The sequence below is a fragment of the Artibeus jamaicensis genome, unplaced genomic scaffold (assembly GCF_021234435.1).
Source record: "Artibeus jamaicensis isolate MK-2021 breed Jamaican fruit bat unplaced genomic scaffold, CSHL_Jam_final contig_2790, whole genome shotgun sequence".
NCBI classification, from domain to species: domain Eukaryota; kingdom Metazoa; phylum Chordata; class Mammalia; order Chiroptera; family Phyllostomidae; genus Artibeus; species Artibeus jamaicensis.
Genome location: NW_026521616.1, coordinates 3,819,288 through 3,832,212, shown reverse-complemented (window position 1 = coordinate 3,832,212; position 12,925 = coordinate 3,819,288). Strand labels below are relative to the sequence as shown.

Here is a 12,925-nt window from a genome sequence, read left to right as displayed (position 1 = left end):
AGTTCCTTCTTTCTTTCTGCCATGTAGTATTCCATGGTGGAAAAGTTTTTTCATCTACTCTTACTGATGGGCACTTAGGCTGTTTCCAGCACTTGACTATTGTAAATAATGCTGCTATGAACATTAGGTTGCATAAGTTCTTTTGAATTAGTGTTAAGTAAAAAAATTTAAATCTAGTTTAAAAGAGTGTATATAGATTTCAGTAAGTATTGTTGACAACTGACTAGTCAGCAAACTGAACACAAATTAGAAAGGGCTGTTAGTAAAGGGAATGACCTTTCTAGAGCTGCTGAGTTGGGACTAGTTTGTGCCTCAGTGGGTTTCTAGTTACCTTCATTGAATCCTACCTTTTCTTTGACATAATTGCTTTATTTAGCTGTTATTCTGCCAACCTGTTTTCTACTTTAAAACTACTTGTTACATAGTGGGTAGGGTTACATAGTCATTACTTACTTTAGTTTTCGCATTGATCATGCGGATTAACACTTTGAGGAACTTCTTAGGATTTCTTTGAAGAATGCTTGTGAATTGCTAGAGCAGAGCTAGATGAAAGTGCATATCTGGATATTTACAGGGTTCACCTAAGAATCACGACTTATCAGTTGGCCTAATTTTTCAGTGCATCAAACCCCTCCAGATTTGTTTGATGGCTCTAATCTTTGCATTCTGGAAGCTTCTCGGGAGTTGAAGAGTCCCCTTCTATCCTGGGTACCTCTCTGCCATGCTTATCTCAGAATTTTGGGTGGGGGGCATTTTTCACAAATTCTGTCACACTATTTTAAAAATTATTCAGGAAGCCATAAAATGAAAAATTGGTTTAATCTGTTAATATGGAAGCTGAGCAATTCTCCACTCCTCTGCTTCCCATATCAAGGGAGATTTCTCTGAATCAAGAATGTCTGCAGGCATTCTCTCTCATTAACTTGTACTTTAAGCTCTAAGTGCTCCTGAAACTTCATACCAGCCAAGGCGGGTTTCAAGCTGTTTGTCTGAATCAGCTGCCAAATCTCTGCCTGCTCTATCAGAAGGCATGTAGCTGTATTAATTCCTTCTCACTGTTGCAGCAAAAGCTTCCTTCTAAGTTTGCTAACGGGCAGGCCTCCTTCCCTTCTCTTCTGCACCACAACCTTAAGTAACTTCTGATACAAGACACCCCAGGTCTGCTGGTGGAATTTCATAGGGACTTACCTGCCTGATGTAATTAAGAAGCTGTCATTCTTGTTACTCTTATCCCAAATTTTGGGAAAGAGGTAACCTTCCCAAAACTTTTGGCAAGCAACGTGGAAGCAGAAACTCTGTCCTACAAGATCTCTTTATAACTTTCACATGAAACGATGAAATGGCAGGCCCCCTTCTTCTGGGGCCTGTTCCTGAGGGATTGCTGGTAGCAGCATGCCATTTTGTTGGCAGCAGTTCAGCTGCCCAAGAGGGGTCATGTTTTTTATTTTTATTTAAAACATTTTTTTAAAGATTTTATTTATTTATTTTTAAAGAGAGAGGAAAAGAAGGAAAAAGAGAGAGGGAGAGAAACATTAATGTGAGAGAGAAACATCTATTGGTCACCTCTTGTACATGCTGCATCTGGGGACTAAAACCTCAACCCAGGCATGTGCCCTGACTAGAAATCGAACCTGTGACCTTTTGCTTTTGCCAGACAAAATCCAACCAACTGAGCCACAGCAGTCACAGAGGAACATGTTTTTTAATGATGCTGGAATGAGGCATGAAAATTCTGGGTGACAAAAATGCTAATTCAGAGACACAGGTAAGGTAGAAATGGCCAGAACATATTTTGATTAATGATCGATTGATTGATTGATGGGTTTCCCAGGAAATCTGTAGGAATACCATTTCTAAATTGCATGGGTATTTAATGGAAATAGTTAAAGCACTTGTTTAGAAGTGTTTTCATTTTTCTCTGTAGAGAGTAGAAATGGTTTGTTGTCTGTGTTACCAAGATGTATTGATAGAGCCCCCAGGACATTTCTTGACTCTAGAGCACCTTATAAAGGTGGAGGGAAAGCCAAACTGTCCTGTAGAGAAGGCCTAATACTTCTATAGATTATTTTCTCACCTACCAGTTGTGTTGTAATGCTATAAAAAAGTTTGAAATCAACCAGATTAAGAATCTGAATTCTGCCCTGGCTGGTATGTCTCAGGGGGTTGAGCCCCAGGCTGCAAACTGATAGGTCGCAGGTGTGATACCCGATCAGGTGCATGCCTGAGTTGCAGGCCAGGTCCTTAGTTGGGGTACACAAGAGGCAACCGATTGATGTTTCTCGCATCAATGTTTCTCTTCCTCTCTTTCTCCCTTCCCCACTTTCTAAAAAATTTTTTAAATTAAAAAAAAAAATCTGAATTCTCTACTTAGTCATTTATCATCTGTGTGACCTTGATGAAGAAAGTTAATTTATCCTCTCTGAGGCTTAGTTTTCTTGTCTCTAAAATGGAGAATGTCACTGCCAGTTTGAGTTTCAGATTAGATAACATATGCAAAACACCTTGCCCAGGCCTTGGTATGATTAGGCACTCAGTAGATACCTAGTTTCTTTATCAAATTAGCCTCTAAGTTATGAACTCAAGATTTGAAATAAGAGAAAGAACTTATGGACACAGACAGCAGTGCAGTGATGGCAAGGTGGAGGTAGAAGAAGGTATAGAGGTATAAATGATGATGGAAAAAAATAAAGTAAAAAATATTCCCCCTCTTTATTCCCCTCCACCCTGAGCATCCCCTCCCACACGCATTCCCCCTTTAGTTTATGTCCATGGGTCATATATATAGGTTCTTCAGCTTCTACATTTCTTATACTATTCTTAACCTCCCCCTGTCTATCTTCTACCTCCCATTTATGCTACTTATTCTCTGTACTTTTTCCCCTCTCTCTCCCCACCCACACCCGTGCATATAACCCTCTATGTGATCTCCATTTCTGTGATTCTATTCTTATTCTAGTTGTTCGCTTAGTTTGTTTTTGTTTTTGTTTTAGGTTCAGTTAATAACTGTGAGTTTGTTGTCATTTTACTGTTAATATTTTTTATCTTTTTCTTAGACAATCCCTTTAACATTTTATATAATAGGGGCTTGGTGATGATGAACTCCTTTAACTTGACCTTATCTGAAAAGCACTTATCTGTCCTTCTGTTTTGAATGAAAGTTTTGCTGGATAGAGTAATCTTGATGTAGGTCCTTGCCTTTCATGACTTGTAATATTTCTTTCCAGCCCCTTCTTGCCTATGAGGTCTTTTTTGAGAAATCAGCTGACAGTCTGATGGGAACTCCTTTGTAGGTAACTGCCTCCTTATCTTTTGCTGCTTCTAGGATTCTCCTTAATTTTAATCTTGGATAATATAATTATGATGTGCCTTGGTGTGTACTTCCTTGGGTCCAACTTCTTTGGAACTCTCTGAGCTTCCTGGACTTCCTGGAAGTCTATTTCCTTTGCCAAATTGAGGAAGTTCTCCTTTATTATTTGCTTAAATAACTTTTCAATTTCTTGCTCTTCCTCTTCTCCTTCTGATACCCCTATAATTCAGATGTTGGAACATTTAAAGGTGTTCTGGAGGTTCCTAAGGCTCTCCTCATTTTTTTGAATTCTTGTTTCTTCATTCTGTTCTGGTTGAATGTTTATTTCTTCCTTCAGGTCCAAATTGTTGATTTGAGTCCCAGTTTCCTTCTTGTCACTATTGGTTCCCTGTACATTTTTCTTTATTTCACTTAACATAACCTTCATTTGTTTATCTAATTTCTGATCATATTCAACCAATTCTGTGAGCATCCTGATTACCAGTGTTTTAAACTGTGCATCTGATAGGTTGGCTATCTCTTCATTGCCTAGTTGTATTTTTTCTGGAGCTTTGATCTGTTCTTTCATTGGGGCCCTTTTTTTGTTTGTCTCCACACGCCTATTACATAGTAAGGGGCAGAGCCTTAGGTATTCACCAGGGTGGGGCAACCCACGTCTCTGCTTTGTGATGCTATATGTCAGAGAGAAGTCCAAGAGGGAACAGTGCCTCTTGCTTCTTTTTCTGCTGGTTTTCAGTCACTTCCCCTGCGACCCACAAGCAAACTGGGCCCTTCTGGTGCTGATTCCCGGTTGGTGGGCTTGTGTACATTCTAGGACCCTGTGGGTCTCTCCAACAGACTGTGAGGCTCAGAGTTTCTCCTGCTGCCACCTCAACACTCACAGGCGTTTTCAGTCAGAGGCTTTGAGGCTTTATTTCCCCTGAGTTGTGAGGTCTGTCTCACTCCTCAGTTGTTCCTCTTGGTTTATCTGCACGGGAATGTGGGACTGCCCAGTCTGCACTCCGCTGCCTTGCTGGGTCCACCAGCCTCCATCTTGCTTCAAGTACCTCCTACTTCTCTGAATGAATGTTTCTTCTTTAACTCCTTTGTTGTCCAACTTCCATACAGTTCGATTTTCTGTCGGTTTTGGTTGTTTTTTGTTTTTAAATTTGTTGTCCTTCTTTTGGTTGTGTGAGGAGACACAGTGTCTACCTTTGCCTCCATCTTAGCTGGTAGTTCCTGTAAAGTAAAAAAATTTGAAACAATTTTTTTTGTTGTTTCAAAAGTCAGACTAGCCTTTCATTCTAATATTTTTAAAGTTTTAAACAGTTTTGAGATAAATTGATGTCTTTTAGACTAACACATATTTAAAGCATACAGTGTAGTGTATTTTGACATATGTATACATTTGTGAAACCATCACCATCATCAAGATAGTAAACATATCCTTCACTGCCCAAAGTTTCCTTGTGCCCCTTTGTAATCCACTCTTTCTTAACCCTCCCAATCCCGAGACAACCACTGATCTGCTTTCTAGCGCTATAGACTAGCTTGAATTTTCTAGAATTCATTAGTGTATTTGTGTTCTGACCCACTGCGTATCTCTCGTACTCTGCATAACAGTTTTGACATTTGGCTCTGGCTTTTGTCTCTCAGTGGATTAAACACTGGACTGCTAACCAAAGGGTTGCAAGTTCGATTCCCAGTCAGGGCACATGTCTGGGTTGCAAACCAGGTCCGCAGTAGGGGGTACATGAGAGGTAACCACACATTAATGTTTCTCTCCTTCTCTTTCTCCGTCCTTTCTCTAAAAAAAAATAAATCTTTAAAAAAAACCAGTTCTGACCTTTGTCCATGTTGTTGATTGATTGAACAGGTTCCTTTTTATTGCTGAGTAGTCTTCCATTGTATGGATATAGCACAATTTGTTTATTCTTTCCCTTGTTGTTTGACATCTGGGTTTACCCAGTTTTTGGCTGTTACGAATAAAACTTCTATGAACATTCAAAGTGTAAGTCTTTGTGTGGATATATGCTTTCATTACTCTTGGATAAATACATAGGAGTGGTATAGCTGGGTCATTTGGTAAATGTGTGTTGTAAGTGTTTGAGAAACTTCCCAACTATTTTCCAAAGTGTTTGTGTCATTTGTATATGAGAGTTCCCATTACTTCACATCCTCACCAGTACTTGTTATTCTGTCTTTCTGATTATAGCCATCTCAGTGGGTATGGAGTTGTATTTGTGGTTTTGATTTTTCTAATGATTAATAATATTGAGCATCTTACAAGAGCATATTGAACATGTACTCATTTGCCATTCATATATCTTTGTTTATTTTTTTAAAAAGGTTACTAAGTTGAAAGACCTCTTTACATATTCTAGGTGTGAGTCCTTTGTCAAATATATGTTTTACAACTATTTTCCCAGTTAGGAAATTTCTCTGGCTTCTCGTTTCATTTTTGTTTTTTGAAAATTTTTTTATTTTTATGAAATCTATTTTTTTTTAAAGTTTGATCTTTACAGATTTACTGGCAAAGAGGCAATTTAACATGATATTGTAGCTGATGCTGCCAATTAAAAAATTTTCTTAATATTTATCTGATTAATGGTCCAAAGCAACGCAGCACTGAAAATGCATAAGCAGTTTTATTTATGAAGAAAACAGTGCTAAGGCTCATGCTTTTATGCAACTTTTCCCCACCGACTGCCCTTGGTAAAGAATGTACATACCATTAGTCTAAGATTTATACCTTTACTTATTTTTTGAGCAGCAAGAACATGTTTAAACAGCTCTCTTAGCTTCTGCAATTCATTCTTCTTGTCATCTTTCTTCACTTTCTCATCACCTTCACTTTGTGCTGCTTGACATGGATTTTACTGATCTGATGAATCATAGCCTTAATGATGAAGTTCTCTTGCTTTACTCCTTATTCTTTGGACAGAAGGTCTATTTTCAGTGAACTTTCCCCCCTTTCCTCCTTTCGGTTGCCCCTAGCAGTTTCTTGCTCAGTCCAGATCAGGAGTCACACAGCTGGGCATCTACAACAGCTCAAGCAGCACCAGATGAGAAAAGGGGGCTTGTAGCTTCTGCATACAGTAATCAACTAATTGAGAAAATGTCCCCAAAATGTTTAAGTAGCTTTTTCTATGTGAAAGAGAAGTGTCTGGAATCCTATGTCAGATCTTTTTTACTTTTGTTTACTTATTTTAAAATTTTATTTTGAAATAATTATAGATTCAAGAAGTTGGAAGAAATGCACAGGTAGGTCCTGAACACCCTTCATCCTTCCTTCCAAAATATTAGCATCTTGCAATATCAAGTGCCATGAAATTGATATTGGTACAATACACAGACCTTATTTAGATTTCAGCAGTCTCACAGATGCACTTGATTATGTTTGTGTGTGTAGTTTTATGCAGTTTTATCACACAGCTTCATGTAACTGCTGCCACAATCAAGATACAGAACTGCTGCATCACTACAAAGCCCCCTCATGCTAGCCCTGTAGAACCATCCATCCCTGCCACCTTTCATACCCAAATCCTAACCCCCATTTTCTACCTCTACATTATTTCAAGAATTTTATCTGTCTGCCTCACCAGTTTGGCTTGGTTGGAGTGTCATCCAGTAAACTGAAAGGTTGTAGGTTAGGTCTCCTGTTGGGGCACACACTAGAGGCAACTAATTGATGTATCTCTGCCTCTCTCTTTCCCTCCCTTCCCCTCTCTCTAAAATTTGTGCATTGTCTTTGGGTAAGGATAAAAAAAATTTTTTAATATATTATATAATAGGATTATACAGTATGTAACCTTTAGAAACTGGCCTTTTTCACTCAGTATAATTCCCTCATTCTGCATAGCTGAGTCGTATTCCATGGCATGGATGTTTCACAGTTTCTTTAACCATTCACCCACTGCAGGACATTTGGATTGCTTCCATTTCTAGGCTACTATGAATAAAGCCGCTGTGAACATTTATGGGTTTTTTTGTGCAAAAAATAAGTTTTTTGTGTGCAAAAAATAAGTTTTTCATTTCTCTGGGATAAATGTCCAAGAGTATAATTGCTAGGTTATATCATAAGTGCAATTTTAGTTTTAGAAAAAACTGCCAACCTATTTTCCAGAGCAGCTGGCTATATTATTTACATTTTCACCATCAGTGTATGATCCAGTTTCTCTGCACCTCACCAGCTTTACAATTTTTTATTTTAGCCATTCTGGTAAATCTTTAGTTGATATCTCATTGTAGTTATAATTTCCATTTTCCTAATGGCTAATGATAGTGAACTTTTGTTTTTTTAATTCTCACTTGAGAATGTGTTTTTATTGATTTAGACAAAGAGGAAGGGAGAGAGAGAGAGAGGAGGGGAGAAACGTTGATCAGTTGCTTACCATACATGCCCTGACCAGGGATAGAACCAGCAACCTAGGTATGTGCCTGACCGGAACAAACCTGTAGACTTTTGGTACACAGGATGATGCTCCACCAATTGAGCCACTAGGCCAGGGCGATAGTGAACATTTTTTCATGTGCTTATATTTCATCTATATATACTTTCTGGTAAAATGTCTGTTGCCCATTTTCTAATTATATTGTTTGCTTTCTTAATGTTTTGAGAGTTGGGTTTTTTTTTTTAGTCTAGATACTAGTCCTTTGTAAGATGTGTCATTTGCAAATATATTTTCCCAGTCTGTAATTTGCCTTTTCATCCTTCTGCAGAGTCTTTGCAAAGTAAAAGTCTTAAGTTTTTATGAGGTCCAGTATATCAATTTTCTGTTTATAGATTACACTTGAAGACTTTTTCTTATTCTTTTCCTTAAAGTTTTATGGTCTTATGTTTTACATCTAAGTCTCTGGTTCATTTTCAGTTAAGTTTCATATAAGATGTGAGATGTAGGTCAAGGTTCTTTTTTTTTTTTTTTGCCTGTAGATATCTAATTGCTCTGGCACCATTTGTTGACAAGGGTTTCCTTTCTTTGACTTAATTGGGAAATATCTTTGCTGAGATTTTGGTAGTAATTGCGTTAGACCTATAAATCTTTGTGGGGAAAACTGACATCTCTGCAGTGTTCAGTCTTCCAGTTCATGAACATGGTAAACCTCTTCAGTTATTTGGGTCTTCTTTGATTTCCTTTGTCAACATTTTATAATTTTCAGCATAGAGATTCTTTACATATTTTGTTAGGTTTATACCTCAGTATTTAATTCCATTGGCATTATTGTAAATGGCATTGTATTTTAAATTTAGCTTTCCACTTAATTGGTATCAGAGCTTTTTGTGCAGAATAATGGTTGGAATAGTCTAAGGTTTTCATGTTCATTGCAAAGAAGGATGGAGCAGTTGGAGTTTGAAGTTTGAATTGCATGCATTTGAAAGTCAGGTATGGAAACTGGGTGTATTAGCAGACAGATGTGAATTTAAATCCCAGCTCTGATACTTGCTGGCTGTATGACCTTGGGCAAGTCATTTAAATTCTTTTTTTTTTTTTTTTGGTGCCAGTATGGTTTATTAAGCTGTGCCTTAATACAGGCGCTGGGGCTTGCCCATGGTGCTCTTGATGTACAAAGCCCGGACATTCTGCCAGTTCTTTTTGAGTTGCGACACCAGGAAATTGATAGCTAAGTGGATATTGTACACAAGCTCATCATCTGTCATCTTCACGTGGCCAACAGCCACTGCCAGACATAGCACCTTCTTCATCTGGAACTTAATTGTGGATTTGACTTCATCAACTTTGGCCACCATGTTCTCATTGTGGGTCAACAAGGAAGGGAACTTGCCAGCCTTATTCAGGCCTGGGCCCAGGATTCGTGGGATCTGCTTGATCAGAGACTCTGAAGCCAAAAAAGGATCATACTTCTTGGCCAGCTTTTTGACCAGTTTCTTATTCTTGTTGAGTTTCTTCAGCGCCTCAATGTCCATATGGGGGATGTCCACATGTCCACAACCTTGGCCTTATCGCAGTGCTGCTGGTCCCCCAGAACACGCATGGAGAACTTGGGACGGGGGAGGGGGTGGACTTAAGCCTGACGGTGCCCGAGAAGCATTTGTCCTTCTGGGGGTCATAGTTCTTCAGGCTGATCTGCATCTCCACTGTCTCCAAAAACTTCTGGTGCTTGCGCTGGTTCCCGTGCAGGACTTCCCGCACCGCCTTTTAGAAGGTGTTGCAGGAGACTGCTGCTCATGACTCCTTACATGGCAAAAACTGGAAAAGGGAAGTCATTTAACTTCTTTGAGCCTGTCCTTAACTATCAAAAAGGGAGAGTAATACCCCTTTGCAAATCTTTTGTAAAGCTTTGAGATAATGTATATAAATGGCTTTGTGCTCAGCACAGGTCTCAATATATCTTGTTATTATTTCTGGCCACAGTGGAATGGTGTCGTTTATGGTTAGGATTCACAAATGAGAGAGGCAGGTATACCTACTGTTATGAACAACAAATGTTTCTTGAACCCCTGCATAGTGCTAATTTTCAAGGACATGAAGTCTTGACATAGCTATTTTCCTCAGGGGGTTTATCATTTAGTTGGGAAACATGTTACATATATAAAAATTCCAGGACAGGGTATCGCTTGTTAAGTTCCAAATGCATGGGGCAGACAGTGGGTAGGTACATCAGAGGACTTTCTCTTCCTGGGTTTTGTTTGTCCTTTTGGACCTTGTTCAGTGAGGTGGCTTTGGCTGTTGTTGATGAGAGAATGTGTGGGGGTGGGAGGGGGTGTGTACAGATTTAGGGGAAGGGGGTCATGTGGGAATATGTAATTAATTTTTATACTTTCCCCAGTAAACCATCGACCCTTTTTATGATGTCATGAGGGATTCCTTAATTTTGCAGCTGCTTCCTGATTACGTCAGAGAGGAGCCTCTCACCCTACAGCCTGGAGCTGCACTCATACAAGAATTGGAAACAAATGAAGTGCTGAATATCTAATGGCTTCCACAGGGAGAGCCAGTTCAGACTTCCCAGGCCTCCTTATGCAAGGTCTTCCTCAAGTATTTCTGACCCCCTGAAGTGTCTTTGTTCTGGAAAGACAGGACTGGCCCAGAGCCAAGTGGGCAGGCGCCTTGGGACTCCTTGATGCATACCTCTCTCCCTCCAGGTGTTCTGCATTCCCAAATTTTTGCCCCTTTCCTGGGCCTTGGTGGTGGATGTTATCCTTCATTGAGGTCTCAGGATCCTCTGCAACCTGCTGAGATTATCAGCAGGAGAGTTTTTGACCTGTGTCAGTTCATCCCTTCCCTCCCCCACCATCATCTCCATCTTCTCTTGATTTCCTTTCTGCAGCATTTCTGCCATCTGTGCACTCTTTCACACTCCATCTTCCACCTTTCTTAGAGAAAGATGTTGCATTTATTTGGCATTATGAAATTTATGAAGTCCTATAATATAATTTCTCTGAATTCAAACAAGTTCATGCTGTTAGTTTCTCAACTGGTCTCCCTCCCTATTGCCTTCTTCTAGCTACTCTAACCTGTCCTAAATGCTTTAAGTAGATTACTCTTCATGAAATACTCACCTCTGCTCTGTTCAGAAACCTTGAGCCAAGTACCTTCTTCACTGCTTGTCAAGTCAAGTCTATGTTGCTTGCTGTAGTATTGTAGGCCCTGTGCTTTGTGGTCCTGTTACACAGCAGGCTGAGTACAATGCTTGCTGTCTGGGAACATACATGGTGTTTCCTTACCTACATGTCTTCTTAGTACATGCTGTCTGTCCCTCCTTTACCCTACCAGTCCCACCTTTGTTCATCTTTTGCAGCCCTACTCAGAAGTGCTCTCTTCCATTAAACCTCTGATATACACTAGCAGGGAATGATTTCCTTTCTCTCTGGTAACAGAACATCTCACTTCCACCTTCTTATGGCATGTAATACATTGTTTTGAATTATAGTTATTTGGGTATTCATGTATTCTTTCTGTCTTCTTCATTAGATTATCATCCTCTCATGGACAGGATCCTGTTTTCCTTTGTATCCTCCAAAATTGGGCACCCAAGTAAATGTGTTTTGAAATAATGGGAGAGGTTACCTTGTTAGGAGGTTGGGATTTCCTTTGCCCCCACATCTAACTAGTAAAAGAAGTTAGGGTTTTACAATCCTAGAAAATACAAAAGGAGTAACAGGCCTGACTGTAAGGCTGTAAGGGAGGAAACATCTTCCATGTTTCTCTGGCTTATCTCCGCCGTACCCTGTTCGGGGATACATCATGGCTTGCCTTCTACCCAGTCAGCATTACTATGTTCTGCCACTGTGCACAATTATGTTCTTAGGTGTATTAGTGCTTGATTCTTCTGACTCACTTACGTATTTTGCTCCTCAAGGAATGAAATTGTGCCTCAAATGGCATGGGCTGTTTTTGCTCTGAGATTTTTGTCCTATACGGTGACTGCCTCCTTCCCCTCCTCTTCAGCCAGTAACTGCCACAGAGAACTCTGTGGCTCAAATAGCAGTCGAAAGATGCTCTCACTGCCCACTTCCTGTACACAAGGAGGTTTTGGTGGACTGTTCAGGAACTGTGCCAGCCCTGTGTCTGACTGGTGACTGACTCATGAGAGAAGCAGCCTTATGTCTGAAAGATAAGAGCCAACAAATCACCTCCAGGTGGTAATCGTTTGGAGGTGACCGACCATTCATTTCCTCTCTTTGGGAAAAGCCACAGGGGAGGTACTCAGTGAATTAGTGGTCTTGCCTGCATTCTTCTCCAACTGTTAGTGAAATAGCCAAGCAAATAGTTGGTTCTCTCTACTAGACTGGCTAGTGGAACCCAGTGCCCTCTGAACCCCTTCCGCTGCTGTCAGGGTATCAGACTTAATGTGTCATCCATCCTGTGCCTTCCCTTCATTACTCTTCTCCTCTTATCAGGAAGCTGGCTGTGTGCACCAGGGGGACACTCTGCTTGTTCATTGCTGCTAGATTTTTTTTTTGACTAGCCAGACCTTGTCCCTACTGATACTGGCTCCCTCCAAATCTTTCCCTGACCCAGGAGTTGGTCAGAAGTGATGGTTCTGAATTACTTTCCCTTTGCTGGGCCCAAAGGGTCCAAACAGGTGGGCCTGCCTCTCCTCCCCTCCTCTTCCTTCTCTACCCCTTGTGCCTCACTCCTGTTTCCTGCAGGAGGATGCTTTGCCATCCTGGAGCCATCAAGCACAGCTTTGCTTTGGCAGCACCGTCTCACTCACACACACACACACACACACACACACACACACTTTGGAGAGGGGACGTGTTTATCACTTTTCCTGGAGATTATCTGTTTAAGCACTTCTCTGACAGTTACAATAACAAGGGCAGTGTGTTGTGTTTCCCAGCAGAAGGACACTTGCTGTTGAAAGATGTATAGCACTAATTAGAAATACATAACATCCGGCCACATGGCAGCCTTCTCCCGGTCGCTCCATTTCCTGATTTCATACAACTTTGACGACAGTTGGTTTATGTTTTCCATGAATATGTTTTCAGAAAAATGAGAAAGTCTCACTGTTACATGGGAACGAGAAGAATATTTCTGCTTGAGCAGGTATTTGGCCACAGGATGAGTGGGAACAGTGGTCACCTGCCCATCTCAGAGCATTTGGGAAGTGGCAAAACTAAGTTCAGACCTCAGGTGACTTTTTTGGTAAGAAATATTTTCATCTGAC

The 12,925-nt window shown here is 40.3% G+C and overlaps 1 protein-coding gene and 1 pseudogene across 1 annotated transcript in view; one reads left to right on the top strand and one right to left on the bottom strand.

The window, feature by feature from the left end:
* The window catches only part of SMG6 (SMG6 nonsense mediated mRNA decay factor), a 237,378-nt gene that overhangs the window by 95,455 nt on the left and 128,998 nt on the right, over positions 1 to 12,925 (top strand). The window lies entirely within an intron of this gene.
* On the bottom strand, positions 8,790 to 10,588 carry LOC119040662 (60S ribosomal protein L10a-like; annotated as a pseudogene).